This window comes from Pogoniulus pusillus, chromosome 9 (genome assembly GCF_015220805.1).
Source record: "Pogoniulus pusillus isolate bPogPus1 chromosome 9, bPogPus1.pri, whole genome shotgun sequence".
Classification (NCBI taxonomy): domain Eukaryota; kingdom Metazoa; phylum Chordata; class Aves; order Piciformes; family Lybiidae; genus Pogoniulus; species Pogoniulus pusillus.
In genome coordinates this window covers 4,474,321-4,502,189 of record NC_087272.1, presented here as the reverse complement: position 1 = coordinate 4,502,189, position 27,869 = coordinate 4,474,321, and the positions used below count along the sequence as shown (strand labels likewise).

Sequence of the window (27,869 nt, the reverse complement as noted above, 5' to 3'; positions counted from 1 at the left end):
CTCGGCTGTCCAGGCATTTCTAATAAAGTGGAGCAAAACAAAGCCAAGTGATTTTAGTTGGTGAGTTAGCATCCTGATGACTTCACTTCTCTTGCTATAGAAGGGCAATAAGGCAAAAACTGCTGAAGAAGGTCAAGTGTCTGCAGCTCCCAAGTGTGAAAAAATCTCAGTGACTTCTTTAAAGACACAAAATCTCAGTATCAGTATCACAGTATCAGTATCACAGTATCACAGTATAACAGTATCACAGTATCACCAAGGTTGGAAGAGACCTCACAGATCATCAAGTCCAACCCTTTAGCACAGAGCTCAAGGCCAGACCATGGCACCAAGTGCCACGTCCAATCCTGCCTTGAACAGCTCCAGGGATGGCGACTCCACCACCTCCCCGGGCAGCCCATTCCAGTGTCCAATGACTCTCTCAGGGAAGAACTTTCTCCTCACCTCCAGCCTAAATTTCCCCCGGTGCAGCCTGAGGCTGTGTCCTCTTGTTCTGGTGCTGGCCACCTGAGAGAAGAGAGCAACCTCCTCCTGGCCACAACCACCCCTCAGGTAGTTGTAGACAGCAATAAGGTCTCCCCTGAGCCTCCTCTTCTCCAGGCTAACCAATCCCAGCTCCCTCAGCCTCTCCTCGTAGGGCTGTGCTCAAGGCCTCTCCCCAGCCTCGTCGCCCTTCTCTGGACACGCTCAAGCATCTCAATGTCCCTCCTAAACTGGGGGGCTCACTGACTTCTATCCTTCCCCTACTGATGTCATTAATGGGGAGAGGGAAAGGGTGGCATGGGGTGTGCAACACAGGATGGACAAACAACTTTTAAAGCTGAGAGTGATTAGGACCTTTGGGTTTTTTTGCCTTGAAGGTGGAAGAAAAGGGAGAGCTCCTTTAAGTCCTCCTGCCATACAGGGGCTGGTAGCTAACTGCACCCTGTGGTTTGCAGTGCTGTTTTTAATGTGTTCCTGTTTTTATGGAGTGCTAAATGGCTTAATTACATTTTACTGGTTTATTCTGCTCACTTGCTCATAACCTCATTAATCTGGCACACACCATTTTCTTTTCAAAATGGGGAATGTACAAGCACTTCCCTGTAGCAGTATCTTGGGGGATGTGTAACTGCCTGACAGGTATGATGTGCTTTAATTCGCTATTTATTAGGCAAATAGCAACTCTGCAGAAAGCTTTAAATTATGAATAAAACACATAAACTGGGCAGATTAAGCTCTTTAGCAGCATGTCAGGATCTCCACTGATTTAAGCCCTCAGTGATATTGGTGGAGTCTGCTTAATAAGCTTTGTCTCAGCTGTCCATGAGGACGTTGCTAGTGTTCAGCTGCGTGTTTATAGGTCCTGACTGCATACCTTTGCAAGCCCAATTGCCCCACTGTGTGAGCCAAAGCAGGCACTGTGGGGTGTCTTGCTCTTTGCTGAATGAAAAGAAGAGGCTGCAGAGCCACCCCATCACACACTTTGCCGTGAAGAATCACAGAATTAACCAGGTTGGAAAAGAACTTTGAGATCACTGAGTACAGTCTATCACCCAACACCTTCTTATTAACTAAACCATGGCACCAAGTGCCTCATCCAGCCTTGTCTTAAACACCCAACCCTGATGATACTGTGATACCTCCAGGGATGGGGACTACACCCCCTCCCTGGACAGCTGATTCCAATGCCAAGCACTCTTGCTGTGAGGAATTTCTTCCTAACATCCAGCCTAAACCTGCCCTGGCACAGCTTGAAACTGTGTCCTCTTGTTCTGTCATTGGGTGCCTGGGGGAAGAGCCCAACCCCTACCTGGATATTTTCTGATTGTGTCTAGATTGATGCATCTTTCGTGTTTAGCTGACTTCTTTGGAGTGCAGCCTCAGCAAGGTTGCTGATGACACCATGCTGTGTGCTGCAGCAGACAGGCTGGAGGGCAGGGATCCATCCAGAGGGACCTGGACAGGCTGCAGAGGTGGGCACAAGCCAACCTCACGAGGTTCAGCAAGACCATGTACAAGATCCTGTATCTGGGTCAAGACAATGCCAAGCACAACTCCAGGCTGGGCAGTGAGTGGCTGGAGAGCAGCCCTGAAGAGAGGGACTTGGGGGTGCTGCTGGAGGAGAAGCTCAACAGGAGCCAGCAGTGTGCACTGGCAGCCCAGAAAGCCAAGCAGAGCCTGGGCTGCAGCAGCAGAAGTGTGGCCAGCAGGGCCAGGGAGGGGATTCTCTCCCTCTGCTGTGCTCTGCTGAGACCCCACCTGGAGTACTGCATCCAGTTCTGGAGCCCCCATTACAAGAGGGCTGTGGAGATGCTGGAGTGTGTCCAGAGAAGGGCCAGGAGGATGCTGAGAGTGCTGCAGCAGCTCTGCAGTGAGCACAGACTGAAAGAGCTGGGGCTGTGCAGTCTTGAGAAGAGGAGGCTCCCAGGTGACCTTCTTGTGGCCTTCTTGTGGCCTTCCAGGATCTGAAGGGGGCTCCAAAAAAGCTGGGGAGGGACTTTTTAGGCTGTCAGGGAGTGCCAGGACTAGGGAGGAATGGAGCAAAGCTGGAGGTGGGGAGATTCAAAGTGGAAGTGAGAAGGAAGTTGTTGAGGATGAGAGTGGTGAGAGGCTGGCATGGGTTGCCCAGGGAGGTGGTTGAGGCCCCATGGCTGGAGGCCAGGCTGGCTGAGGCTGTGTGCAGCCTGCTCTAGGGTAGGGTGTCATCGGGGCTGGAACTAGATGGTCCTTGTTGTCTCTTCCAACCCTGACTGATTCTGTGACCTATACTGGCTTATTTTGAATGGGATATGGTACAATGAAGCAGACTGAAAGGTTCAACCTCTCAGAGATCAAATACAAGACCAGGATATTTGAGGCTGCAATTGGGTATTTCCCCCGCGGTGGCTCTTTTGCTTTTGCCCTCATGAGCATTCATTCATTATTTCAGCTGTTTAAAAGCAAGTGAACACAGGAGCCCTTTTTCTGTGAGCCAGGTGAAACAAAAGGCATCTGACAATCTGTGCTTCAGATGAATAGAGACAAAAGGATCCATTGAAAGTTAAATGTTTAAGAAAAGAGCTGCTCTGCCATGTCTCAGATTCCACCTTGGTGAAGTCTGCCTCCAGGAGAGACGCCATGAACATCTACTGGCCGTTTCTGTCAATAGGGAACAAGTCAGGGAGGCTTCTCTGGCGTGGAGATGGTAGCCAGAAGGGGTTTGGATGTTAGTGGGGGCACTCTGTCGGAGTTCCAGCCGGGGGCTGTGCTACCCATGGCCGGTCTGCGCTTTAGGAGCGTGTCAAACACGTGTACTGCCCGCTGAGCTGAGCTGAGCAGCAGTTTAGAGACGCTGCTGCTGACTGCTCCATGTACTACTGTTACAAGTAGCCCTCAAGGCAACTACGAATAAAAGTAATGGGGAATTTTCTTCCAAACTCTCTTGCCCTTTTCCTTATCTGTTCTTTTCACCCTCCTGTTTTATTGTTCATGCACTTGTTAGTGCCTTGCCCAAGTAGAATCATAGAATCAACCAGGCTGGAAAAGACCTCCAAGATCATCCAGTCCAACCTAGCACCCAGCCCTATCCAGTCAACCAGACCATGGCACTAAATGCCTCATCCAGGCGTTTCTTCAACACCTCCAGGCACAGTGACTCCACCACCTCCCTGGGCAGCCCATTCCATGCCAATCACTCTCTGACAACAACTTCCTCCTAACATCCAGCCTAGACCTCCCCTGGCACAACTTGAGACTGTGTCCCCTTCTTCTGTTGCTGGTTGCTTGGCAGAAGAGACCAACCCCACCTGGCTACAACCTCCCTTCAGGTAGTTGTAGACAGTAATAAGATCACCCATGAGCCTCCTCTTCTCCAGGCTAAACACCCCCAGCTCCCTCAGCCTCTCCTCATAGGATTTGTGTTCCAGGCCCCTCACCAGCTTTGTTGCCCTTCTCTGGACATGTTCCAGCACCTCAACATCTCTCTTGAATTGAGGGGCCCAGAACTGGACACAGCACTCAAGGTGTGGCCTGAGCAGTGATGAGTACAGGGGCAGAATAACCTCCCTTGTCCTACTGGCCACACTGTTCCTGATGCAGGCCAGGATGCCATTGGCTCTCTTGCCCACCTGGGCACACTGCTGGCTCATCTTCAGCTACTATCTATCAGTACCCCCAGGTCCCTTTCCTCCTGGCTCCTCTCAGCCACTCTGTCCCCAGCCTGTAGTGCTGCTTGGGGTTGTTGTGGCCAAAGTGCAGAACCCTGCACTTGGCCTTGTTAAATGTCATCCCGTTGGCCTCTGCCCACCCATGCAGCCTGGCCAGGTCCCTCTGCAGGGCTCTCCTACCTTCCAACAGCTCCACACCTGCTCCTAGCTTGGTGTCATTGTCTGCAGCAAGGCAGCAATACACTGGAAGGCAGCAATACAGTGGAAGGCAGCAATACAGTGGAAGGCAGCAATACACTGGAAGGAAGCAATACACTGGAAGGCAGCAATACACTGGAAGGCAGCGCTTACCTGACACAGCTGCCACGGAGACTTGACACTGAAACTGGAGAGGATCCTAGAAGAGGCAGGGCTGAGGGCAGAGAGGAGCAGGACGGGGGGGGCAGCCTTTCAGACACAAATGAGGGCAGAAGGGCTGGCCAGTAGACCCGGGAAGCAGGCCTTCTGTCCCAGCGATCTGTCAGTCCCTCAGCTTTTCTGCAGGAGTCACTGCAGACAGCCCACGGAGCTGAGCGTCCTTTCGAACGAGACACCGAAGCTCAAGGAAGAGGTTTCTGCAGAACGATTCCAAGGGCAGGCTGCAATAAAGGGGAGACAAAATACAGCTTTCAAAGATGTGCATCACTGCCTTTAAGAGAACTCAAACTACAACCCCCCATGTGCTCTTCTGACTGCTAAATCGATTAGCTCACAGAACCATGGAATGGTTTGGGCTGGAAGGCACCTCAGAGCTCAGCCAGTTCCAACCCCTGCCATAGGCAGGGACACCTCCCACTAGAGCAGGTCACTCAAGACCTCATCCATCCTGTCCTTGAACACCTCCAGGGAGGGAGCAGCCACAACCTCCCTGGGCAACCTGTGCCAGTGTCTCACCATCCTCACTGCAAAGAACCCTTTCCTGACATCCAGTCTGAATCTCCTTAATCTGATTTCTTTTAAATGACACTATTTAACATAAATCCAAGGAATTTCAGTAATTAATACTTTACAGCTAAAGCCCACCACATTTGTATGGCTGCAGGAATTAAGTCTTCCTGCAAGAGCACTCTTGGCACAACCAAAACTCAACATGGGTCACAGAGTACTCTAAAATAAAACATGAGAAAAGGGATAAAAATAAACAGGCTCAACATGAGAACAACTATGCTGGGTCAGGTATAAGTTTATCTAGTGGAGGATCCCATCTCAGCAGCCAACAGTAAGTGCCTGAAGAATAGCACCAGGACAGAAACAACACAAGGCAGTGATACCACTATCCCCTTTAATAACCCTTGACACATCTCTCTCCACTGAGCTGGCAGAGTTGTGCCTCAGACTGATGTAAAAGGTTGGTTTGAGTTTGACCATACAAATTGGTGCTTTGTGCTGGGAGACTCCATGAAGTACTGATCCCTGTTCATCCTCTCTATGTCCCATCTGATTCCACAGACCTCTGAGATATCTCCATCTGTTATCCTTCTTCCAAGACAATGAACACAGAAGAGAAGAGGAAGAAGAAATGTTATATCCATGCTGCCATCTCTGTTAAAGAGCCTTTTAGAATCACAGAAACAGTCAGGGTTGGAAGGGACCACAAGGAGCAGCCAGTTCCAACCCCCCTGCCATGCCCAGGGACACCCTACCCTAGAGCAGGCTGCACCCAGCCTCAGCCAGCCTGGCCTGAAACACCTCCAGCCATGGGGCCTCAACCACCTCCCTGGGCAACCCATGCCAGCCTCACATCACTCATCCTCAACAACTTCCTCCTCATGGCCAGTCTGACTCTCCCCACCTCCAGCTTTGCTCCATTCCCCCCAGTCCTGTCACTCCCTGACAGCCTCAAAAGTCCCTCCCCAGCTTTTTGCAGGCCCCCTTCAGATCCTGGAAGGCCACAAGAAGGTCACCTGGGAGCCTCCTCTTCTCCAGACTACACAGCCCCAACTCTTTCAGTCTGTGCTCACAGCAGAGCTGCTGCAGCCCTCTGAGCATCCTCCTGGCCCTGCTCTGGACACTCTCCAGCATCTCAAAATCCTTCTTGTAATGGGAGCTCCAGAACTGGATGCAGTACTCCAGGTGGGGTCTCACCGGAGCACAGCAGAGGGGGAGAATCCCCTCCCTGGCCCTGCTGGCCACACTTCTGCTGCTGCAGCCCAGGCTCTGCTTGGCTTTCTGTGCTGCCAGTGCACACTGCTGGCTCCTGTTGAGCTTCTCGTCCACCAGCAGCCACTGCCAGTTGCTGATCCCCCAGCAGTCAATGTTGACAGCTTTGTACTCTGCTCTATTTAAACCCTGGGAATAAACCTGAAGACTACAGAGGTCTCTGGCACCTACTCTGGCACAGCTTGAGGTTGAGTCCTTTTCTTCTGTCACTAGCTGCCTGGGAGAAGAGACCAACTCCAGCTGGATAATTTCTGATGTGTCTAATTTGGTGCATCTTTGGGTTTAGCTGACTTCTTTTGACCTATATTGGCTTATTTTGAATGGGATATGGCACAATGAAGAGAAGAAGACACTGGCAGAAGAGACCAACCCCACCTGGGTATAACAACTTCCTTTCAGGTAGTTGTAGAGAGCAATAAGGTCTCCCCTGAGCATCCTCTTTTCCAGGCTGAACAGCCCCAACTAAGTGCTTCATCCAGGCTTGGCTTCAACACTTCCAGGGACGGCGACTCCAGCACCTCCCTGGGCAGCCCATTCCAATGCCAATCACACAGCAACTTCCTAACAACATCCAGCCTAGACCTGCCCTGGCACAACTTCACACTGTGTCCCCTTCTTCTGTTGCTGCTTGCCTGGCAGCAGAGCCCAACCTCACCTGGCTACAGCCTCCCTTCAGGGAGATGCAGACAGCAATGAGCTCTGCCCTGAGCCTCCTCTTCTGCAGGCTGCACACCCCCAGCTCCCTCAGCCTCTCCTCACAGGGCTCTGCTCCAGGCCCCTCACCAGCTTCGTTGCTCCTCTCTGGACACCTTCCAGCACCTCAACATCTCTCTTGAACCGAGGAGCCCAGAACTGGATGCAGTTCTCAGTCAGCAGGTGACTAGACGAGGTGCTCCAGCCCCCTCACCAGCCCCGGTGCCCTTCTCTGGAAGGGATGAACTAAGCACCTTCTGACCAAGAGTGACAGCCTTTGGAGAGGCAGACATATTATCTTTAGGCACAAACAAAACAAATTATTTGCTCAGTTTGTGCTTTGTGGGTAATAATTATTTTTCCACACGTGCCCATTAGCACTTAATTAGCTAAATATAAATAGAGGAAACAATTGGTGCAAGTCCCACTGGAGACTACCCTTGGCTCAGTGGTAGATCCCCAAAAGAAAGCCTGGCAACAGGAGAAAGACAGCTCCAGCAGCCACCTGCTTCAGATCTGGCAGGCGTAGCTGGGCAGAGAGGCTTCTCGTCTCTTTCGGGATGCCACCCGGCACAGTGGGGCATTACAGACAGCAGCTGTGGTGGCAGCATGGCTCTCTGGAGGGCGTTCAAGCCTTGCCTCTGCTCCTCAGAAGGACCACATGTCAGGAGCCACGGATGGAGTTTAAGAACCTGCACTGTCCAAGCCTTGCTTTCGGCTCTGGAGGCTCCCTGGCAGGCTGCTGTTGTCACACACACCAGGAGGGATGCTGGAGAAATTCTTGCTAGCAGAGGACACAGAAATGATAAACATGAGCAACCCGTGCTGGGAAGACCTTGAATCCATCTTGGGAGGTTAGATAGCAGGCACAGGGTGGCTTCCCCCCACATGCAGCTGCAGGTGGGCAGAGTTTAGCCAGCCCCAGAGGCTGACCCTCAGATTGTTATGCTATGCTGACCTATCCATGCCTTACAAGTAACCTGTACCCTCTGATTGTAACCAGTCTTGGTGGAGCACACCTCTTGCTAGAATGCATGTAAGTCACTGTCTCAGGGAAATAAAGTGGATTGTGACCATCTAACCATACTGGTGAACCAAGAGTCATTTTACCCAGGTGCTCCACCGGCAAAGGGAGTGCACACCGCAGACACAGGGGGCTCCAGAGCCCTTCCTGCAGCAGCTCCGCAGTCCCCTCCCCGAGGACTGGGAATATGTCTCTTTGCAAACAGACATTTTCACAGGGAAGAGAGTTCTGAACAACAACATGCAATTACTGTCACTTTCCAGGCTGGCCTGGCCTCCTCGAATTAGCGGCTGGAGTATTGAAGGGCACTTTGCTGTGCTTTCACTGTCTGTGGCGGCCACAGGGAGCCAAGTCCTCTGCCTGCCATTATCCCCCCAGCAAACGTGAGTGGCTGCAAGGTGCTCAGCCCTCTGCCTGAGTGCTTTTCAGCTCTCTGCCTGAGCGGATGCCTGCTTTGCTATTCATCCACCACTGAACTGTGGCCAAAGACAGGCAGGAGAAAAGATACCCTGTCACTGCTGGCTCTGTAGGCACCCCAGTCACAGTATCACAGTATCACAGTATCACCAAGGTTGGAAGAGACCTCACAGATCATCAAGTCCAACCCTTTAGCACAGAGCTCAAGGACAGGCAATGGCACCAAGTGCCACGTCCAGTCCTGCCTTGAACAGCTCCAGGGACGGCGACTCCACCACCTCCCCGGGCAGCCCATTCCAGTGTCCAATGACTCTCTCAGGGAAGAACTTTCTCCTCACCTCCAGCCTAAATTTCCCCTGGCGTAGCCTGAGGCTGTGTCCTCTTGTTCTGGTGCTGGCCACCTGAGAGAAGAGAGCAACCTCCTCCTGGCCACAACCACCTCTCAGGTAGTTGTAGACAGCAATAAGGTCTCCCCTGAGCCTCCTCTTCTCCAGGCTAACCAATCCCAGCTCCCTCAGCCTCTCCTCGTAGGGCTGTGCTCAAGGCCTCTCCCCAGCCTCGTCGCCCTCCTCTGGACACGCTCAAGCATCTCAATGTCCCTCCTAAACTGGGGGGCCCAGAACTGAACACAGCACTCAAGGTGTGGTCTAACCAGTGCAGAGTACAGGGGCAGAATGACCTCCCTGCTCCTGCTGGCCACACCATTCCTGATGCAGGCCAGGATGCCACTGGCTCTCTTGGCCACCTGGGCACACTGCTGGCTCATGTTCAGGTGAGTATCAATCAGCACCCCCAGATCCCTCTCTGTCTGGCTGCTCTCCAGCCACTCCAACCCCAGCCTGTATCTCTGCATGGGGTTGTTGTGGCCAAAGTGCAGCACCAGCACTTGGAGCTATTGAAGCCATCCCCTTGGACTCTGCCCATCTGTGCAGGCGGTCAGGGTCCCGCTGCAGAGCCCTTCTGCCCTCTAACCCAGCCACATCTGCCCCCAGCTTAGTGTCATCTGCAAACTTGCTGATGACTGACTCCATGCCCTCATCCAGATCATCTATGAAGATGTTAAAGAGGATGGGGCAGTCCCTGAGCAATAAGGGTGAACAGGGAGGCAAAATGAAGTGCAGCTCAATTGGAATCGAGGATCATGAAGGTCTTCTCCAATCTGAAAGTGTGATTCTGTGAATGGGGTGAGGCTGGACCCTTCTGTCTTGCAGTGCACTGCAAAGGCAGGTGGAGTTCAGTAGTGCCAGAAGAGATCTGGGATTCTTTCTTGAAGGGATATGAGAACTGTAGGATGGAAGACGTGGCAATACTTGAATGAGAGTCTGAGATACCAGCCAGACATGTTTCCCAGCCTCTGGCATGGCATCCAGGCACACTGCCACAGCAACACCATCCCTTTTCTTAAATCCATGCTACTCTATTTTGGAAAACTTCTTGACAAGAAATGAAGCTTACTGAGAGCATCATGTAGAAGTCAAGGCCTCATAGTGAGGCCTGAACAGGCAAGAACTTGCAGACTTCCCACGCAGATGTCTCTGTGTGTAAATGTTAGTGGCAGGACAGACATCTGCCCAGCTGCCAATCTTGTGAGTGAGGTCTTTCAAACCCACAGGGCACCAGCAGACGATTTCCCTCATGCAAATGTTTGCAATTTAATTGCAAAGCCTGGCCCTTGGTATTTTGGGAGTCGGGGACATGACACTCACAGATGTAGCAAAAATAACAGAGAAGGCAGGAAAAACGTGGAACAGAAAAAGCACACAGCAACTTTTCAGGTTTTGGCTCCTACAGTATCTTGGTATCCCTGTAGGAAGAAGCAGGGCATCATAATAGAGATGGACTTTAAGTGCTGTATGCACTGCTTTTTAGTAGGGGGTCACAATTTGCTTTGTGTGCAGACTAGATGCAGTCTGAACTGATAGGTGCCCTAACAGAAACTGCCAAGACACTAGATTCTTCTGTGAAAATAGAACCACAGAATATCAGAATCAAACAGCTGGAAGAGACCTCCAAGATCATCCAGTCCAACCTAGCACCCAGCCCTGGCCAATCAACCAGGCCATGGCACTAAGTGCCCCAGCCAGGCTTGGCTTCAACACCTCCAGGGCGGGTGACTCCACTACCTCCCTGGGCAGCCCATTCCAATGCAAATCACTCTCTCTGCCAACAACTTCCTCCTAAAATCCAGACTAGACCTCCCCTGACACAAATTCACACTGTGTCCCCTTCTTCTGTGGCTGCTTGCCTGGCCCAGGAGACCAACCCCACCTGGCTACAGCCTCCCTTCAGGCAGCTGCAGACAGCAATGAGCTCTGCCCTGAGCCTCCTCTTCTGCAGGCTGCACACCCCCAGCTCCCTCAGCCTCTCCTCACAGGGCTCTGCTCCAGGCTCCTCCCCAGCCTTGCTGCCCTTCTCTGGACACCTTCCAGTACCTCAGCCTTGGCATAAAGGTATACCAAATTAGACTGGGACATTTGGTCACTCTCTGCAGCACAGCAGCTCCATCACAGCACAGTATTTTACTTTCCCTGAGTGTGCAATTACTGTTGGTCAGTCAGCAGAGCAACACGGTGCAGCTCTTTCAAGCTCTCCTTCCCCTCCCATACTGTCCTGCTTTAGGCACGAAATGCAGCCTGAGGTGCAAATGACACTGCCAAGGAGACCCACACGTGCTGCTAGGAGCGTGCTGCGTGCCTCTTCCCTCCGGTTGGCACAGCCTTCACTAGGCAAATGCGAGTAGTGGGTACAGCATTCAGGTGCTCGCTGCCAGCTCCCCGCCTCCACCAGCTGGGAAGAGCGAGAGCGGGGGCAGGCGGGCAGGGGGCACCGAGAGGCTGTCCTCGTCTCCCCAGCAACAAACCTGCCACTTGGCTGAAGTTCCACTTGAGTGGCCTGCTGAGATGGAGAGAAGCCTGTCTGTGGCGTCCCCTCCATGGGGGGCTGCAGGTCACCACTACTCCACTGACCTGGTGGCCCTCTTTGCGGGTGTGGATTTAAACCAGGGCAAACCCTATCCTAGGTGTGGATTTAAACCAGGGCAAACTCTCTCCTAGGTGTGGATTCAAACCAGGGCAAACTCTCTCCTAGGTGTGGATTTAAACCAGGGCAAACCCTATCCTAGGTGTGGATTTAAACCACGGCAAACCCTCTCCTAGGTGCGGATTCAAACCAGGGCAAACCCTCTCCTAGGTGTGGATTCAAACCAGGGCAAACCCAATCCTTGGTGTGGATTTAAACCAGGGCAAACCCTCTCCTAGGTGTGGATTCAAACCAGGGCAAACTCTCTCCTAGGTGTGGATTTAAACCAGGGCAAACCCTATCCTAGGTGTGGATTTAAACCACGGCAAACCCTCTCCTAGGTGCGGATTCAAACCAGGGCAAACCCTCTCCTAGGTGTGGATTCAAACCAGGGCAAACCCAATCCTTGGTGTGGATTTAAACCAGGGCAAACCCTCTCCTAGGTGCGGATTCAAACCAGGGCAAACCCTCTCCTAGGTGCGGATTTAAACCAGGGCAAACCCTCTCCTAGGTGTGGATTCAAACCAGGGCAAACTCTCTCCTAGGTGTGGATTTAAACCAGGGCAAACCCTATCCTAGGTGTGGATTTAAACCAGGGCAAACCCTCTCCTAGGTGCGGATTCAAACCAGGGCAAACCCTCTCCTAGGTGTGGATTCAAACCAGGGCAAACCCAATCCTTGGTGTGGATTTAAACCAGGGCAAACCCTCTCCTAGGTGCGGATTTAAACCAGGGCAAACCCTCTCCTAGGTGCGGATTCAAACCAGGGCAAACCCTCTCCTAGGTGCGGATTTAAACCAGGGCAAACCCTCTCCTAGGTGTGGATTCAAACCAGGGCAAACTCTCTCCTAGGTGTGGATTTAAACCAGGGCAAACCCTCTCCTAGGTGCGGATTCAAACCAGGGCAAACCCTCTCCTAGGTGTGGATTCAAACCAGGGCAAACCCAATCCTTGGTGTGGATTTAAACCAGGGCAAACCCTCTCCTAGGTGCGGATTCAAACCAGGGCAAACCCTCTCCTAGGTGCGGATTTAAACCAGGGCAAACCCTCTCCTAGGTGTGGATTCAAACCAGGGCAAACCCAATCCTTGGTGTGGATTTAAACCAGGGCAAACCCTCTCCTAGGTGCGGATTCAAACCAGGGCAAACTCTCTCCTAGGTGCGGATTTAAACCAGGGCAAACCCTCTCCTAGGTGCGGATTTAAACCAGGGCAAACCCAATCCTAGGTGCGGATTTAAACCAGGGCAAACCCTCTCCTAGGTGCGGATTTAAACCAGGGCAAACCCTCTCCTAGGTGCGGATTTAAACCAGGGCAAACCCAATCCTAGGTGCGGATTCAAACCAGGGCAAACCCTCTCCTAGGTGCGGATTTAAACCAGGGCAAACCCAATCCTAGGTGCGGATTTAAACCAGGGCAAACCCTCTCCTAGGTGCGGATTTAAACCAGGGCAAACCCTCTCCTAGGTGCGGATTTAAACCAGGGCAAACCCTCTCCTAGGTGCGGATTCAAACCAGGGCAAACCCTCTCCTAGGTGCGGATTTAAACCAGGGCAAACCCAATCCTAGGTGCGGATTTAAACCAGGGCAAACCCTCTCCTAGGTGCGGATTTAAACCAGGGCAAACCCAATCCTAGGTGCGGATTTAAACCAGGGCAAACCCTCTCCTAGGTGCGGATTTAAACCAGGGCAAACCCTCTCCTAAGTGAAGCGAATGAAGCAGCAGCAGGCAGCAGCGCCTCGGAGCAGCTCCCTGTGATCAGAGCACTTGGCCAGCATCACCGCCGAGAAGCAAGCACAGGCGGCACTGCTTTTTATTCTCGCTTTGTGGGCTTGATCTTATTACAGAAAACAAATTTCTCAAGCGTGAATTACCGCAACAGTTCTTAAGGCTTTGGCAGAGGAGAAAGTCAGCTGCGGGAGCGGCTGGCCGTGCGGACCCTCTCCTCGGCGCGCTGCGCTCTCCCGACCTGGGGCTACGAGTCGGAGCGAGAACTCTTTCAAAAGACTGACTGCAGAAAAAGGATCAATTAACCTGCCCGGCGAGTTGGCGAATCCATTCTCAATGCTGCTGCTAGCCGGAGACCCCCTCCCTGCGCTTGGTAATTACCCCAATATTGCCCGCACGCTTGTTTAAACGGCTTACACCCGGGCTGCCTGTGAAGAAGAGCTTTCCCTCTACCCATCTGAGGCAGGGGAGAAAGGCAGCTCGTCTTATCGCTCCGCTTCACTCCATCTGCAGGCAGCAGGGGGGCTGCCTAATCGTTGTCCCTGGGACAGGGGACGAGCAAGCTGGGGGACGCAGATAGATGTGACACCAAAGGAGACGGGGACTTGCCTACCGCGCTGGTGTCGCAGCGAGCTCATCATGGGCTCCCCGTTTCAAAGGCGAACGAGGAGCCCCTTTCAACCCGGCGCCTGTCCCTTAATTACACAAATGCAGCGATCAAAGCTATTATCTGTCCTTACAAAGGCCAGAGCTTTAATTGAATGGCACGTTGCTACCTTTGAGACAGTGTTCCGTCCTCCTGGAGAGCACAGTGGCAGGAGGGAGGGAAGCGGAGGGAAAAAAAGAGAGCAAGCAAGAGGAAAAGAGCAAGAGAGATGGTATTTAACGAGCAGGATGCTTTATATGGAAATGTAACGGGGGAAAAAAAGGGGAGAGGCAAAAGTTGTGAGGTTTCAAGCTGTGAAAGAACTTCAAAGCGTATTCAAATGTTACATTGATTTTTCTTCCAATCTCTAAGTAGCAACTTTTTCAAAAGGGGAATATGATCCATCCCCTATTTCATCCACCGATGTTTTATCTACAGAAAAAGAGGGGACAAAGCACAGTGTTTTCCTTGCACACGATATAATCCCTGCACTGAAAGCCTTTATCTTTTGGGCTTTTTTTTTCCCCTAACCAAAGATTGCTTCCGTGCCTTTGACAATAGCGATGTCTTCACCGTATTTGTGTATTGCACCTTAAGCTCCGAGGAATTTCAGGTCTGAGACCCTGCTATACATAGAGGTAAGTGGGGGCGAGCAACACCACGGTGAGACCTCATTACCACAGTACTTAAGCCACCACTTTAAAGATGGGGCTTCTTTCCCTGGAAAGAAATGATGGGGCAAACACTGGGAGCCATCATGAGAAAGACACAGCCCAGTTAGGGCTCTGCATCGCGGTGAGAACACGTCGGCACAGCATCAAAGCTGTGCTCATTACTAAGGTGACCACAAAACCAAACGTGAAGAATCTAGCTCTAAATCAAAACGGGCCCTATGACTAGGTTTCATCTTCACCAGCCTACCACAGAGCTAGTCACCAGGAAGAATGCATTGCATGACCTCAAAAACTGATTACCAGATCTTCAAGTGTGTGCTTGCAGCCCAGAGGGCCAGCCAGAGCCTGGGCTGCAGCAGCATAAGTGTGGCTGCAGGTCAAGGGAGGGGATTTTCCCCCTCTGCTGCGCTCTGCTGAGACCCCACCTGGAGTACTGCATCCAGTTCTGGAGCCCCCATTACAAGAAGGATGTGGAGATGCTGGAGTGTGTCCAGAGCAGGGCCAGGAGGATGCTCAGAGGGCTGCAGCAGCTCTGCTGTGAGCACAGACTGAAAGAGTTGGGGCTGTGCAGTCTGGAGCAGAGGAGGCTCCCAGGTGACCTTCTTGTAGCCTTCCAGGATCTGAAGGGGGCTACAAAAAAGCTGGGGAGGGACTTTTTAGGCTGTCAGGGAGTGCCAGGACTGGGGGTTATAGAGCAAAGCTGAGGGTGGGGAGAGTCAGAGTGGCTGTGAGGAGGAAGTTGTTGAGCATGAGAGTGGTGAGAGGCTGGCATGGGCTGCCCAGGGAGGTGGTTGAGGCCCCATGGCTGGAGGTGTCTGAGGCCAGGCTGGCTGAGGCTGTGTGCAGGCTGCTCTAGGGTAGGGTGTCCCTGGGCATGGCAGGGGGGTTGGAACTGGCTGCTCCTTGTGGTCCCTTCCAACCCTGCCTGATTCTGTGATTCTATGATTCTTCTGCATGTTCACAGAATCACACAATCACAGGACATAGAATCACAGAATGGTTTAGGTTGGAAGGGACCTCAAGGATCACCCAGTTCCAAGCCCCTGCTATAGGCAGGGACACCTCTCACTAGAACATCAGAGATTGGAAGGGACCTTCAGAGATGATTGAGGCCAACCCCCTTGCCAAAGCAGTATCACCCTGCTGCACAGGGTAGGCTGCACAGGAATGCATCCAGGCAGGTTTGAAAGTCTCCAGAGAAGGAGACTCCACAGCCTCTCTGGGCAGCCTGCTCCAGGTCTCTGTCATTCTCACTGTAAAGAAGTTTCTCTCCACACTGAGGTGAAACCTTCTCTGTTCAAGTTTGCTCTTACTGTTGCTTGTATTATTAGCGCACACCACCGAAAAGAGACTGTCCCCCTCCACTTGACACTCACTCTTCAGATATGTTTATCACTTTCCATGAGAACTTGATAAAAATAGCAGATAGCATCTCTGAGAAGCAGAGCATAATTAATACAGACAAATGATTGGAGAGAACAAAAGCCACTTGATAGTAAATTGTGAACATCTACAGCTCTTCTTATAGCCTGAGATGCTGCAGCAATGTGAAAGAGGTGCTTATGCAGCACTTGGAGCACAGGCATTGCTCTGTAAACATGCAAACCTCAGTGGCAGAGAAATTAAGATGAAAAACAAATGTATCATATTTTATAGAAAAAAAAAAAATAAGGTTAACTCATTTTTTTCAAGTGAATAGAATCATAGAATCAACCAGGTTGGAAGAGAACTTCAAGAGCATCCAGCCCAACCTAGCACCCAGCCCTGCCCAATCAACCAGACCATGGCACTAAGTGCCCCAGCCAGTCTTTGCTTCAACACCTTCAGGCACAGCGACTCCACCACCTCCCTGGGCAGCCCATTCCAATGCCAATCACTTTCTCTGACAACAACTTCCTCCTAACATCCAGCCTAGACCTCCCCCAGCACAACTTGAGACTGTGTCCCTTTGTTCTGTTGCTTTCCTGGGAGAAGAAACCAACCCCACCTGGCTGCAACCTCCTATAAGGTAGTTGTGTCTAGGTTGATGCATTCTTTGGGCTTAGCTGACTTCTTTTGACCCATATTGGCTTATATTCAATGGGATATGGCACAATGAAGAGAAGAAGAGACCAACCCCACCTGGCTATAGCCTCCCTTCAGGGAGCTGCAGACAGCAATGAGCTCTGCCCTGAGCCTCCTCTTCTGCAGGCTGCACACCCCCAGCTCCCTCAGCCTCTCCTCCCAGGGCTGTGCTCCAAGCCCCTCACCAGCCTTGCTGCCCTTCTCTGGACACCTTCCAGCACCTCAACATCTCTCTCGAATTGAGGAGCCTGGAGGACCTGAGGAGCCAGGAAACTGGAATAGTTTCATAGTTCTCCAATCAAGGAGGCGGCTTCTGACTCTGATGCTGTTCTGGCACCCCCACTGCTTCTGCTGAAGGGCATGCACTCATAACACCTGTAGAGATCAAACTGGATGGCAATGGTTGCACCTTTGTTCTGTGCTGCACCTGGCCATAGGTGTAAGCCTGGCCTTGTAGGGGCTGCACCCCTTTCAGAAAGGAGACAAACCTAAGTGTGAATGTCATTAACATTCCAGTGCACCTCTCACTCAGGATAATCAAAGGCTTTGGGTCTGCACGAAGACCACAAAGTACACCTGCTTCAGGTGACACAGATCCCATTACACTTGGCAAAAGGAAGTGAAATCTCTGGGGGGTTTTGTTGGGCTTTGGTTTTGGTTTGTTAAGGTTCATCCTTCTTATTGAGAAATCACTGAAATGAACACATGCTCTTCTTCATCCTGTCCAGTTCCCTTGCATACTGCTTCCAGTGCTAATACTATTAAATCTGAGCGTGGCCAGTGGCCCAGAATTTGGATTTCTTACTTAAAGAGATTTGCATTTGGGTATCAGCATGCCTCAGCCAGCTGCCTAGGATTGCTGCTTTGCTTTTTCACAGACTTCACAGTATCACAGTATCACCAAGGTTGGAAGAGACCTCACAGATCATCAAGTCCAACCCTTTAGCACAGAGCTCAAGGCCAGACCATGGCACCAAGTGCCACGTCCAGTCCTGCCTTGAACAGCTCCAGGGACGGCGACTCCACCACCTCCCCGGGCAGCCCATTCCAGTGTCCAATGACTCTCTCAGGGAAGAACTTTCTCCTCACCTCCAGCCTAAATCTCCCCTGGCGCAGCCTGAGGCTGTGTCCTCTTGTTCTGGTGCTGGCCACCTGAGAGAAGAGAGCAACCTCCTCCTGGCCACAACCTGCCCTCAGGTAGTTGTAGACAGCAATAAGGTCTCCCCTGAGCCTCTTCTTCTCCAGGCTAACCAATCCCAGCTCCCTCAGCCTCTCCTCGTAGGGCTGTGCTCAAGGCCTCTCCCCAGCCTCGTCGCCCTTCTCTGGACACGCTCAAGCATCTCAATGTCCCTCCTAAACTGGGGGGCCCAGAACTGAACACAGCACTCAAGGTGTGGTCTAACCAGTGCAGAGTACAGGGGCAGAATGACCTCCCTGCTCCTGCTGACCACACCATTCCTGATGCAGGCCAGGATGCCATTGACTTCAACAGCAGCCCCTACATTTCCAGGTGGAGATCTCCGCTCCAGTCAACAGCTTTGAAGTAAAAATAACCACAGATAAAATTCCTGCTGCAAGAACAGTGCTGCTGTTGGCTCTGGAGCAGCCTTCCCAGATTGCTTGAGGAAAATTTTGATAGGGTCTGTATTTGCAAGAATCTCTTTTCCCCCAAGATTCTCAGTAGGAATAAAACAGAGCTTCACCTACATCCATCTGGGTCATGTGTAGACAACAGCTGCAGTCCTTCACAGATTCACACAGAATTAACCAGGTTGGAAAAGACCTTTCAAGATCATTGAGTAAAACCTATCACCCAACACCTTCTAATTAACTGAACCATGGCACTAAGTGCCTCATCCAGCCTCCTCTTTAACACCTCCAGGCACAGTGACTCCACCACCTCCCTGGGCAGCCCATTCCAATGCCAATCACTCTCTCTGCCAACAACTTCCTAACAACATCCAGCCTAGACCTCCCCTGACACAACTTCACACTGTGTCCCCTTCTTCTCTTGCTGCTTGCCTGGCACAAGAGCCCAACCCCACCTGGCTACAGCCTCCCTTCAGGCAGTTGTAGACAGCAATGAGCTCTGCCCTGAGCCTCCTCTGCTGCAGGCTGCACACCCCCAGCTCCCTCAGCCTCTCCTCACAGGGCTGAGCTCCAGGCCCCTCCCCAGACTTGCTGCCCCTCTCTGGACACATCCAAGCATTTCCACACAGGGGTTCCAAGTGTATTCTCTGTGGGAGCTTAGCTTCTGTGTAATGCAATGCATATGAGCTGTCTGAGCAGTCTGAGCCAGGGCTGAGTGTGTGAAGTCTATACAAGGCAGAACAAATATTGGGAGTGAGGTTTTGAAGATACCCTTGATGACTGATCCTCCAGACATGAATCTAGCTGAACAGAGTAGATGGAGCTACCATGAATGAGAATAAAGACAGGAAGTCCAAACGGACCAAGTAGGCACTACAACCATAGAATCACAGGATGGTTTAGGTTGGAAGGGACCTCAAGATTGACCCAGTTCCAACCCCCTGCCATAGGCAGGGACACCTCCCACTAGAACAGGCTGCCCAAGGTCTCATCTGACCTGGCCTTCAACATCTCCAGGGAGGGAGCAGCCACAACCTCCCTGGGCAACCTGTGCCAGTGTCTCACCTCCCTCAGTACCAAGAACCCTTTCCTGACATCTAGTTTGAATCTCCCCTCTGCCAGCTTAAATCCATTACCTCTCATCCTGTCATTACAAGACCTTGTCAGTAGTCCCTCCCCAGTCTTCCTGTTGGTCCCCTTCAGATCCTGGAGGGCCACTGTAAGGTCTCCTGGAAGCCTTCTCTTCTCCAGGCTGCAGAGCCCCAACTCTTGTAGCCTGTCCTCAGAGCAGAGCTGCTGCAGCCCTCTGAGCATCTTGGTGGCCTCCTCTGGACTGGCTCCTACACTTCCATGTCCCTCTTGTGCTGGGGACTCCAGAACTGCACACAGGACTCCAGGCAGGGTCTGAGGAGAGCAGAGCCAAAGGGCCCTCCCTTGCCCACTGGCCACACTACTCTTGTTGCAGCTGAGGATGCAGTTGGCTGTCTGGGCTGCATGGGCACACTGCACACATGGTAGTGCAGAAGAACTCCAAAGCAAAGTGAAGCAATGCAAACCAAACCAAACCAAACCACATAATGTGTCTTTCCCTTTCCAAAGCACTCAATGAATGAATAATTGCTCTAAAGCTGTCAGTCCTCTCTGGCTTTTTAACACAACTCCCAGCAGCTTTTTGCTGAGCATGTGTTCCTCTCTCTGTGGCCACTGCCACTAGCTCTGCTCACACTTCTGCTCCTGGAACTTGCTTATGCAACAGTAATTGATGAGATTTTCTCAACAGGTGCTTCAAGCCCCAGGAATACTCTCTAAATTTCTAACATAACTTGAGACAAGGTCTGAATAATAATAATAAATGCAACTCTTCATCTCTATACAGAAACACCAATTTGTCTTGCTCCTGCCTCGTAATCCAAGTACCTGCTTCCTAAGAACACAGAAACAGACCCTTCTCTGCTGCATTTTCCATCAGCCACGAGATCATTCACTCAGGCTTCACAGGGAGAGGTTGGTTTGGTATTAGAATTTCACCAACAGAAAACTTATCCCACGTAGTGCAGGATGAACTGAATTTCCTCTGACTGCTGCCTGAGGTAATGAATCCTACTGGAGGCCACAGAGATGAAAAGGCTGCCACCAGACCTAGAAACATGACAACTCTTAACTTGCTCATGCTGCATTTGCAGGCTGTGTTGCCTCCACTCTGCCTGCTGTAACATAAGCAGATTGAACTTTAAAGCAAGAAACACCAAACTCTTATCACAATGGATGTGACTACCACAGCTTTGGACACCTGATGCGATAAACTCCATCCCTGCTGCTTATTCCAGCATCCAGCTCCTGTTAGCACTGGGAGCCTTTATTTATACTATTCAGCTGGCAACAGCAAACTTCCTCTCCAAGGAACCCTTTTCCTACAGCCTCCTTTTCATAGAATCATAGAATCAACCAGGTTGGAAGAGACCTCCAAGCTCATCCAATCCAACCTAGCACCCAGCCCTATCCAGTCAACCAGACCATGGCACTAAGTGCCTCAGCCAGGCTTTTCCTGAACACCTCCAGGGATGGTGACTCCACCCTGGGCAGTCCCCTTTTTTCTCCTCAAATATCCAGGAAAATTAGAGCCATGCAGCTCTACATTTTTCTAGACTGGAACTTCCTATACAAATTGGTCTCTTCTCCCAGGCAAGCAGCAACACAACAAATGGACACAGTCTCGAGTTGTGCTGGGGCAGCTCTAGGTTGGATATTAGGAGGAACTTCTTGACAGAGAGAGTGACTGCCATTGGAATGGGCTGCCCAGGATGGTATAGGCTGCATGCTGGAGAAAGTTTTTGCCAGAGAGAGTGATTTGCCATTGGAATGGGCTGCCCAGGGTGGTATAGGCTGGATGTTAGGAGGAAGCTGTTGGCAGAGAGAGTGATTGGCATTGGAATGGGCTGCCCAGGGAGGTGGTGGAGGCACCGTCCCTGGAGGTGTTCAAGAAAAGCCTGGATATCACAGTATCACAGTATTATTAGGATTGGAAGAGACCTCACAGATCATCAAGTCCAACCCTTTACCACAGAGCTCAACTTAGTGCCATGGTCTGGTTGATTGGCCAGGGCTGGGTGCTAGGTTGGCCTGGCTGAGCTTGGAGGTCTCTTCCAACCTGGCTGATTGTAGATTCTATGAACTGTGGTTGTTTTTGTTTCCAAGATTTCTCTCACACTGTGGGAGAGGCCATGGTTTGGTCTCAAATTCTAACCATCTAACACGTGGGCTACAGTCAGATTGTTAGCAGACATCCTTCAAGCTGAGACGGAGCTCTTCCGGCTGCAGTTCTTGCAATTGATCTTTTGTTCAGCTGCAAAGGCATAACAACTTTCATCCAGAGCACAGGCCTCAGCCCAGGCTTTCCCCTTTAGAGGGAACAGCTGCTGGTTCTAATGATTTATCGCCAGTCTCTTCCCTGGTTTGCACTTTATTTCTCTGGGAGCCCCCCGATGAACACCATCTGGTTCAAGTGATTTACTGCGCCTCCGCTGCATGAGCTGCTCCACGACATCCCAAATTAAGACAAGGAAAATATAGTCTGAGTTTCAGGAAAATCTTTCTGACAGATCTATTAGACTATAGAGTAATTTTTCAGCAGGAGTCTTATTGTCTGAGACGTTTATAGGGAGAGCAGACAGAGAAGTGGTGAAATATACTGCGGGGGATAATTCTGCATTAGCAGAAGGATTGCCTAGATATATGGTCCTGAAACTGGGCTGGCCAGGAGAAAAAACTTTAGGGGAACCATTTTCTGTCAGAAAATATGGCTCTGACAACATTAAAAATACTCTGCTAAGCTCTGTTGACTTTACTGAATATTATTTCAAAAAAGGGAAAAGAGGAAGAAGGAGGGAAAAGAAAGGAGGAATCTTCATGTGGAATGATCACATTGAAGTCTTTTCTGAACAAGGAATTGCCTTTTTTCCATGAAGTATGCATTCCATTTCTGTACTATGTTCTGAAATGGGAGTCAAAAGAAATGCACAATATTTCCAATAGTCCAAATTTACTCTCTTTTCCCTCCAAAACTGCACTCCCTAGAGAAATGCTGACATGTCTAGGCTTATTCCAGTTCAAAATGAAAGCAAGTGGGTTTGGATGAGGCTGTGGGCAGCCTGCTCTAGGGTAGGGTGTCCCTGGGCATGGCAGGGGGGTTGGAACTGCATCAGGAATGGTGTGGCCAGCAGGAGCAGGGAGGTCATTCTGCCCCTGTACTCTGCACTGCTTAGACCACACCTTGAGTGCTGTGTTCAGTTCTGGGCCCCCCAGTTTAGGAGGGACATTGAGATGCTTGAGCGTGTCCAGAGAAGGGCGACGAGGCTGGGGAGAGGCCTTGAGCACAGCCCTACGAGGAGAGGCTGAGGGAGCTGGGATTGGTTAGCCTGGAGAAGAGGAGGCTCAGGGGAGACCTTATTGCTGTCTGCAACTACCTGAGGGGAGGTTGTGGCCAGGAGGAGGTTGCTCTCTTCTCTCAGGTGGCCAGCACCAGAACAAGAGGAGACAGCCTCAAGCTATGCCAGAGGAAACTTAGGCTGGAGGTGAGGAGAAAGTTCTTCCCTGAGAGAGTCATTGGACACTGGAATGGGCTGCCCGGGGAGGTGGTGGAGTCGCCGTCCCTGGAGCTGTTCAAGGCAGGATTGGACGTGGCACTTGGTGCCATGGTCTGGCCTTGAGCTCTGTGCTAAAGGGTTGGACTTGATGATCTATGAGGTCTCTTCCAATCCTAATAATACTGTGATACTGTGATACTGTGAACTGGCTGATCCTTGTGGTCCCTTCCAGCCCTGACTGATTCTGTGGTTCTGTAACTGTATAAATACCATCATATACAGAAAGGGCAGCGATGAGCACAGTGGGCCAGGCATGCAAGGAGCACTCCAGTAACAGAAGAGCAGTCAAAGATACGTCCTAGATGTTTAGCCAATGGATCAGGAAGTGTATTCTTACTTCCCCTTTGATTTAAAGCACATATATGAAATCATTTGCCACTCTGCTCACATGCAGAAGCAAAAGTAAGGCAAACATCATCAATTTCTTTGAATCTGCACTACGAAGGCCAAGCCTCCTGCAAAAACAGTGCTGAGGCATAATTGACCATGGTATAATTGACCATGTTGCCTTCTAGCTTGAAGGGCTAAGTTACTGGCAGATCAAAGAGATCAGGTTTTAAATAAGAGTGGTTATTTTAGATTCAGGGAATGCTATTAAAGTTAAAAGCAGTTCCAGTGAACTAACATCTTTGCCTGCTTTATTGACATTTTATTCCCAGCACAAGTTTCCAGGAAGAGCAGCCACCTGAAGGCAAGAAGGTATTGCACAATGACCTCACTTGCAATCAGCTTGTGCTAGATGGTTAGATTCTGACATTCATCTTCACATTGTGGCCTCAGCTGAGAAATACTTGGACTAATTTTGACTGTAGCATGTCTTTGCCTCTGTAAAATCAAGAGGATGGGAACCTGACTTCTAAATTCTGAGGGGAAAAAATCATCACTGTAGTTTATTCTGGATCAGATCTACTGAGTGATGTTTTGCTCTCCCTCAGAGAACAAGGGAAACTATTTCTAATTCCTCCTGTGCAAGTGAACAAGTCTGCAGACACACAACTGACTCAATGGGCTGCCACACTGTGAGTAAAGCACTGTCTCTGGACATAAAGCACTTGCCATGAAGAGTGTATTATTGGTAAGTACTCACTGCCACTAAAGGAGAGAAGTGAAAACCAGAGGAGAACAGGATAATCCAGTTCCAAACCCTGCCATAGGCAGGGACACCTCCCACTAGAACAGGTTGCTCAAGGCCTCATCCAAACTGGCCTTGAACACCTCGAGGGAGGTGGAGCACAGAAGCACCCAATGGGATCTTTGATCCCATTGGGTGACTCTGTGCTCCACAACCTCCCTGGGCAACCTGTGCCAGTGTCTCACCACCCTCACTGTAAAGAACTCTTTCCTAACATCTACTCTGAATCTCCCCTCTGCCAGTTCAAACTCATTACTCCTCATCCTGTCATTACAAGACCTTGTCAATAGTCCCTCCCCAGCCTTCCTGTAGGTCCCATTCACATACTGGAAGGCCACTGTAAGGTCTCCTGCAAGCCTTCTCTTCTCCAGGCTGCAGAGCCCCAACTCTCTCAGCCTGTCCACAGAGCAGAGCTGCTGCAGCCCTCTCAGCATCTTGGTGGCCTCCTCTGGACTGGTTCCAACACTTCCATGTCCTTCTTGTGCTGGAGACTCCAGAATTGCACAGAGGCCTCCAGGTGGGGTGTGAGGAGCACAGAGCCAAGGGGCAGAATCCCCTCCCTTGCCCTGCTGCCCACACTGCTCTTGCTGCAGCCCAGCACAGGGTTGTGTCTGGGCTGCACTCACACTGCAGGCTCCTGTTGAGCTTTTCATCAGCCCAGAGCCCCAGGTGCTGTTCCTCAGGGCTGCTCTCAGCTATTCTCCACCCAGCCTGAGTGGATGAGGCACTTAGTGCCATGGCCTGGTTGACTAGATAGGGCAGGGTGCTAGGTTGGACTGGATGAGCTTGGAGGTCTCTTCCAACCTGGCTGATTGTGTGATTCTATGGTCACACAGTTTCTTCTGACTGGATATTGGGCTATCTGTAGGCTTTCAGATTACAAAAGCTTCAGGATCCTGGCTTGGGCACACACCTCAGCTATGTACTGGATCATGATCTGACCATACTACCACTGAGGCAATGTGGCAAAGTCACTGAAAGGCTACCTGGGTCCACATCCCCAAACCTGGCCGAGGACATTTACTAAGCATCTTATTTTGAACAAGGTGGGGAACAGGACCCTGTGGCAGGCTGTGCTCCTCTCCAACCACTCAACATGTTCTGAGTGAAAGACAAGAGGAAGTTAAAAAATGAGCTGTTCAGAAAGCAGCTCAGCTTCTGCTCTGCAGTTTACCTTGGCTTGCATCCAAGATTCTCAAAGGAAATATGGCATTTTAAGACTTTAATTCCAAGGCTGCTCAGCATTCCCAAATATTTCAGCAAAGAGGATGTAGCCAGGTGGGGGGTGGCCTCTTCTCCCAGGCAATCAGCAATAGAACAAGGGGACACAGCCTCAAGTTGTGCCGGGGTAGGTCTAGGCTGGATGTTAGGAGGAAGTTGTTGTCAGAGAGAGTGATTGGCATTGGAATGGGCTGCCCAGGGAGGTGGTGGAGGCACCGTCCCTGGAGGTGTTCAAGAAAAGCCTGGATGAGGCACTTAGTGCCATGGTCTGGTTGATTGGTTAGGGCTGGGTGCTAGGTTGGGCTGGATGCTCTTGGAGGTCTCTTCCAACCTGCTTGATTCTATGATTCTACAACATTCAGAAGTGTTCTGAGTGGAATCTGTGTAGTCTTTTAAAACAAGTATAAATGAGTGTATCACCTTAACAAAAAACCCAAAACACTTCTCTTGCCAATTTCTGACTGGGAAATGCCCTGGGAGCATGAATTTGAGCCCCCCTCTGCAGCAGGGTGACACAGCTCATTTTTGACACAGGTTTGACACGAAGTGATGCTGTTCCATGTGTGGAAATGAGAGTGGAGTGTGGTTGTTTGCAAACTGCCTGTGCCATTATCTGTCAAACTTCAATTAAACACACTTTGGTATCATACAAAGAGTATGCATGAGCACTGTCTCAGCAGAGAGTCAATTAGCTAAAATATGCCAGCTCCATACCAAAGGAAGCATGAATATTCATTGGCTCTGTTACACAACAGGTATTCAGCTCTTCAGCTCATGAGCTAGGGCAAGGCTGCTGTCAGTGACTCTCTATTTTCTCAGAAAGGGAGTTTTACAAAGCATCCTAAGCTCATAGTTGAGGTCTTCTGAGAAGAATACAGACATACATCCCAGCTTGAGGCCACACCTTGAGTATTGTGTCCAGTTTTGGACACCTTATTACAAGAGAGGTGTGGAGGTGCTGGAGCAAGTGCAGAGGAGGACAAGGAAGCTGGGGAAGGGCCTAGAAAATAAATCTGATGAGAAGCGACTGAAGGAGCTGGAGCAGTGTGGGCAGCAGGGCAAGGGAGGGGATTCTGCCCCTTGGCTCTGCTCTCCTCACACCCCACCTGCAGTCCTGGGGGCAGTTCTGGAGCCTCCTACACGAGAGGGACATGGAACCTGTCCAGAGGAGGGCCATGAAGATGCTGAGAGGGCTGCAGCAGCTCTGCTATGAGGACAGGCTACAAGAGTTGGGGCTCTGCAGCCTGGAGAAGAGAAGGCTTCCAAGAGACCTTAGAGTGGCCTTCCAGTATCTGAAGTGGGCTACAGGAAGGCTGAGGAGGGACTATTGACAAGGTCTTGTAATGACAGGATGAGAGGTAATGGATTTAATCTGGCAGAGGGGAGATTCAGAGTAGATGTCAGGAAAGGGTTCTTGGTACTGAGGGTGGTGAGACACTGGCACAGGTTTCCCAGGGAGGTTGTGGAGCACAGAATCACCCAGTGTGATCTTTGATCACATTGGGTGCTTCTGTGCTCCACAACCTCCCTGGAGGTGTTGAAGGCCAGGTTGGATGAGACCTTGGGCAGCCTGTTCTAGTGGGAGGTGTCCCTGCCTATGACAGGGTTTGGAACTGGATGATCTTTGAGGTCCCTTCTAACATAAACCATTCTATGATTCTATGGTTAGTGTGAAACAGAGGAGGCTAAGGGCAGACCTCTTGGCTGTCTACAGCTACCTGAAAGGACCTTGTGAAGATGTTGGTGCTGGTCTCTTCTTACAAATACTTAGCCACAGAACAAGAGGGAATGGCCTCAAGCTGCAACTGGGTAGGTTTACACTGGACATTAGGAAGATTTTTTTGTCTCAGCAAGAGTGGTCAGGCACTGGAATGTGCTGCCCAGGGAGCTGGTGGAGTCAAACCCTGGATGTGTTTAAAAGTCGTTTGGATGTGGTGCCTGGGGATATGGTTTAGTGTGAACCTTGTAGAGTAGGGTGCTTGGTTGGACTTAGTGATCCTGGGGGTCTTTTCCCACTTGGATGTCTCTGTGATTCTGTGAGATATATCTGTGTGGAGAAGCACTTATCTCTGTATCTGAAGTTCTCTGGGGCTTCTGAACAGCAGTACACACTTGTGCTAGTTTGAGCCTCGCTGGGATGTTTTAATGAGAGCAATTAGATGCTAGGCTGTGAAAAGGGAACAGTGGTGATGGCTGCTGCACTCATAGGCTTGCTGAGATGGATAAGAACAAGAACATAAATATAGATTAAACAGTTGCTCTCTAGCTGCAGACACTTCTCTCTCTAACCTGCTGCCTAACTAATCCTTCTGCTTCCGAACCCCCTGGCCGACTCTCCAAACTCACCTGGAATGTAAGGCAAAGTCTGGGATAAGGTAGAGGAGTGGGAAGGAGGTGGAAGTGTGGCTGGGAGCCCCTCCTGGGGACTCAGGTTTCTGGGAGGGCTGCTGTGTTTCTGCATTACTTTTTAAGCTTGTCTACTCCTGCCTATAGCTGTATAGATTGTAACTGCCTGCTTGTATGTTGTGCTAAGCTGTGGATATAAAGCTCCATTCTGATTTCCAGCTCTGCTGAGTCTAGTGTGGGTGATTCTATCAGAGTGGGGGGTGGGTAACAGCCAAACCACCACAACATGTTAAAATGCAGGAGCACTTGTGCTGCTTGAACCACTAATGTCACACCCTAGACCATGTTCA

At 50.8% G+C, this 27,869-nt stretch overlaps 2 long non-coding RNA genes across 2 annotated transcripts in view; one reads left to right on the top strand and one right to left on the bottom strand.

Moving 5' to 3' along the window:
- LOC135177962 (uncharacterized) overlaps positions 1 to 4,710 on the bottom strand; it is a 136,461-nt gene extending 131,751 nt beyond the window's left edge. The window contains exon 1 of the long non-coding RNA XR_010303280.1: positions 4,479 to 4,710. This is a non-coding gene — a long non-coding RNA (uncharacterized LOC135177962). The remainder of the gene's footprint in view (positions 1 to 4,478) is intronic.
- The window catches only part of LOC135177961 (uncharacterized), a 191,922-nt gene extending 186,143 nt beyond the window's left edge, over positions 1 to 5,779 (top strand). The window contains exon 6 of the long non-coding RNA XR_010303277.1: positions 5,616 to 5,779. This is a non-coding gene — a long non-coding RNA (uncharacterized LOC135177961). The remainder of the gene's footprint in view (positions 1 to 5,615) is intronic.
- Positions 5,780 to 27,869: the final 22,090 nt, after the last annotated feature.